The following is a 4,490-nucleotide window of genomic DNA, read 5'->3' as shown; positions in this document are numbered from 1 at the left end:
TAGTATAAATGGGGTTTCACCATGTTGGCCAAGCTGGTCTTGAACTCCTGACATCAAGTGATCTGCCCGCCTCAGCCTCCCGAAGTGCTGGGATTGCAGGTGCTAGCCACCACGCCCGGCCCCAAGTCTTGGATCTTATCTCCAACATGGCCCACAAAACTCGAAAAAATCTCTTTTATAGATACCGACTATGTCATGTTGTTGATCACAAGGGGATACAGGGGGACCACCTTTAGCTTCAGAGGTCTTGCAACTCTATCCCCAATATTAAAAAAGCAAGTCTATGTCCTACTGCTGCTAAAAGTCTCCAGGCTCCTTCTCTCTTCCACGTCCTTCCTCTGCTTTCCTTCCTTTCTGCCTGTCTGCTTGCCTTATTCCCCAAAGGATCTGCATTAGTTATTGAAGGAAACACATACTTCTCATTCCCTGCTAGTAGCGATGGCCATAACTGAAGTTCTAACTCCTCTCTTGCTGGAGTCTTACACATGACTACTTACACATTACTTACACATGACTCTTACACATTACTTACACATGTAAAAAGGTAGTGCCTTTTAACAATGTTTAAAAATCTTTGTGTTGGGCTTTTCCCACTGGAGTCACTACCTGCTCTAGAAGCAGAGTGGTTATCTATTTTGTTTCCTAACAGTGATTCTCCAACTTGTTCCAGGGGCTCTGCCTTGGTGAGGGTCAGAACATGGAAGCCTTGGTGTGACTCGTGCTTTTTGTAGAACAGTGTCAGATGACTGATATATTTGTTTCCATTCTGTGATTGAGGAAGAACTTCAGCAAAAGACAATGTGACTGGCATGTATGTATGTAGGATAAAATCACAATCATAACCACAAATTTCCATCAACTGAACAAGCCATTGAACTGATTGAAATTATCTGCACACTTTTTGTGGTGGAACTCTTATTAATATTTAGTAAAATAAATAATAACAGACAACATTTGTTGGTTATTTTTTCTATGCTACACACTATGCTAAGTACTTTATGTGTATTTTCTAATTTAATATTCACAAATATTTCGTAAAATAGATATATTACCTCTATTTTACAAATGAAGCAACTGAGGCTTACAAAGTTTGTGTAATTTGTCCAAGGTCTTGGAGCTAATGCATGGCAGAGCTGAGGCTTAAAATCTGGTCTACCATCAACGAGGCCTACTCCTTAAGCAAAGTGGTTTGTGATGTTCTTGGATGAAGCAGAAACTCACATTTTCCTTAGCAGGAAACAAACAAACTGAAGTGGATTTTTCTGTGACGATTTTTATTCCTCACTTTTATTATTGGTCTTCATGGAGAGAATAAAGTACTAAGGATAGCTTGTGAAGCTATTGCCTGGAAAATTTTTTCAAGATTCTTGAAAATTTCTTTCAAGAATCCATCATCTTGAGCAAATCATTTTTAGAACATGTCTGGCTTTGGGGACTCTTTTATGGAAATATACTTTGCCTCTGACCATATAAGCTTTTAATTGCTGCAGGGCAGGACAAGACTGGTAAGCCAGGAAACCCATCATTTATCCCTTTGCTGAGTGTCCTTCCTTTCTTGGTGGTTGCAGGAAGCCACTGGGGACTAGAGAGGCCTGTAGACAGCAGCACCTCTAAATGAAGGCATTGCTGCCAGGATTTTGTCCTCTGGGGACAGGCGATGCTGCTGTGTTTGCCAAAGGAAGACAGCTCCAAGTGTCTCTGTTTTCAGGCTTCCCTCAGTTTTCAAATAAGTATAATTTTCAAACCTGCGTTGCATTCCAAAGAACTTTTTTTTTTTTTCAGGAATGCTTTTGTACTTAACACCTCTGTGAACTCTGTGACCATGCACCCTCATCTGGAAGGTCTATTTAGAGGTGGCTGAGCAGCCGGCCAACTTCAGCCTCTGAACCCTATCATTTCTGTATTATAAATGCTTTCCCCTACTCCATCCCCCGACAGCTGGAATTCAATGTTCAGAGGCATTTGGATTAGATTTGAATTGCTTGGTCAAATCTTAGTCACCTCTTCACAGACAGACAGAATTTCTGACCTGGGAAAGGGTATTAGTTTGAGCTCAGAGAATCAACTAAAGAGAGATTAAGCACAATATTCCCAGTTAGAGTAAGGTTCAGTTAGCTGTCTTGAGGAAAGCATGAGCTCATCACAGTGTTGTCTAACAAAGGCTGTTATTTAGAGTGCTCCCAAAAGGTATTTCCCCATGAGGAAAGCTTTTCTCTTAGTATCGTCCCAAGTAAAACGTTTTGAGGTTAATTGTCAAATTCAAACATACAATGATACTAATTCTCCATCGTGGCCAGAATATATGGTTTCTGGGCATATGTGGGAAAACTCTCTTAAGGCATCGATTTATTTGTCCATCAATAAAAAATGTATTGAATTTCATGGTTGTTTTGTTATTTCTGTCTGCTCAGTACTTCTATTATTTATTGGAAAACTCCCCTCCCCAATTGTACGTGGTCTTAGTGGCCTATAGCAGTGTTTGTTACAGCTACTCTCCACCCCAGCCACAGAAATGGGTAATAATCCAGATGGGGGCAATTGTGGAGGCTGACCAAGGATGAGACTGTGACTCAAGCAAGGCCAGTCTGGTAAAGAGAAGTCCACTTTCTGCTGGAAGGGTACAAATCTAGAGTTATGTATAGCCATCTTCTCTACAACATTGTGCCTGTCTGCAGAAAGAAATCAACATACAGAAGAAAGAAGAGGAAATGATGTAGAGAGACAAAGACTTGATTATTTCATTTGGGTCTCAGAAGCCATGCCTGATCTCTTCCCAGGTATGGAGGTCAAATTCTACTTTCTGCTTAATTGAGTTTAATCTTGCTTTCTATTACTTTGAAGCAAAAATGTCATTATTAATATACTGTATCCACTTTGTACCAGGAACTGCATTAGGCAGTGGGGAGACAAAGGTGGCTTAGAAACTTTAATATTTTTAAGTCACAAAACTAAAGTATAGACAGAGGGCTATGGGAAAATAGGAGAGAGACAGATTGTGCTTTAGAGTTATTGAGAGTTTTGAACGTAGGAGTGAAGTGGTAAGATCTGTGTTTTCACTCTCATTATCATATGAATAGTGGATTGGAAGAGATGACCAGGTGTGAATGGCGAATTTAGAGTGATAAAAGGGTTTTAAGGCTTTTGGACCAAAATAAGATTCTAGTCATTGATAGATGCATCTACACAATATGGAGGGATCCCTCTGGTTTTAGTATCACTGGGATTATTAGAAAGTAATGTCATTTTGGCTAGTGACAGAGTCTCACTCTGTCTTCCAGGCTGGAGTGCAGTGGTGCCATCTCAGCTCACTGCAACCTTGACTTCCCAGGTTAAAACTATTTTCCTGCCTCAGCCTCCCAATTAGCTGGAATTACAGGCTCGTGCCCCCACCCACACCTGAATAATTTTTAATACTTTTAGTGGAGACAGGGTTTCACCATGTTGTCCAGGCTGGTCTTGAACTCCTGACCTCAAGCAGTCCACCCACCTTGGCCTCCCAAAGTGCTGGGATTACAGACGTGAGCCACTATGCCCAGCCATGGCTAGTTGTTTTAAATTCATGTTTCATTCCTATTCTTTAAGTTGGCAGTTATATAATTTGATAATAATCCTTTTAAGCGTTCATCTATACAGATTTGTATGTAAGAATTTAAATTCTACAATCAAGTCAAAACTGCTCTTCTCCCTGAGCATTTTCCTTGTTTTCCTCTAGTGATTTCAGGCCATGTGGTATATTTCTTGAGGTCTGTTGATTGACACATACTAATTATCAAATGATACTAACAAAAACATTGATAGCACAGGTTACATTTTACTAATTTTAGTGTCCCCAGTGCTGAGCATGTTGTCTAATTTGCAACAATTTCTGAATTGATGTATTAATTTCTATTACTGCTGTAATAAGTTTCCACAAATTTAGTGCCTCAAAACAGCAAAGGCTAAAGTCAAGGTGTCAGCAGGGATGACTCATTCTGGAGCTGCGTAGGAGAAGAAGCTTCATTGCCTTTTTCAGCTTCTAAAGGCTGCCTGTGTTCCTTGGCTCTTGGCCCCTTCCTTCATTCTCAAAGTCAGCAGTGTAGCATCTTCAACCTCTCTCTCTGACCTCTGCTCTCATTGCCACATGACCTTCTCTGACCCTGATCCTCCTGCCTCCCTCCTGTTAGGACAATTGTGATTACATTGCGCCCACTTTGATAATGTAGGATGATCTCCTCATCTCAACATCCTTAACTGAATCACATTTGCCATGTCCCTTTTGCCATATAAGATCATATGTTCACAAGATTTAGGGGTTAAGATGTTGATGTCTTTGGGGGGAACATTATTCCGTCTACCACAAAAAAATACTTGTTTTGTTGAACGAATTATTTTAATATGAGTTGATAGGTAGTTCATGGATTATTAACTAGGAGTCACTACGATGAGACTCCCTGATCTTAGTGATCATTAAGATGTTTGCAGAAGTATTTTACTCTTTACTATAGTAATGG

Source organism: Mandrillus leucophaeus, unplaced genomic scaffold (genome assembly GCF_000951045.1).
Source record: "Mandrillus leucophaeus isolate KB7577 unplaced genomic scaffold, Mleu.le_1.0 Scaffold1029, whole genome shotgun sequence".
Lineage (NCBI taxonomy): Eukaryota > Metazoa > Chordata > Mammalia > Primates > Cercopithecidae > Mandrillus > Mandrillus leucophaeus.
Note: the sequence above shows the minus strand (reverse complement) of the source record.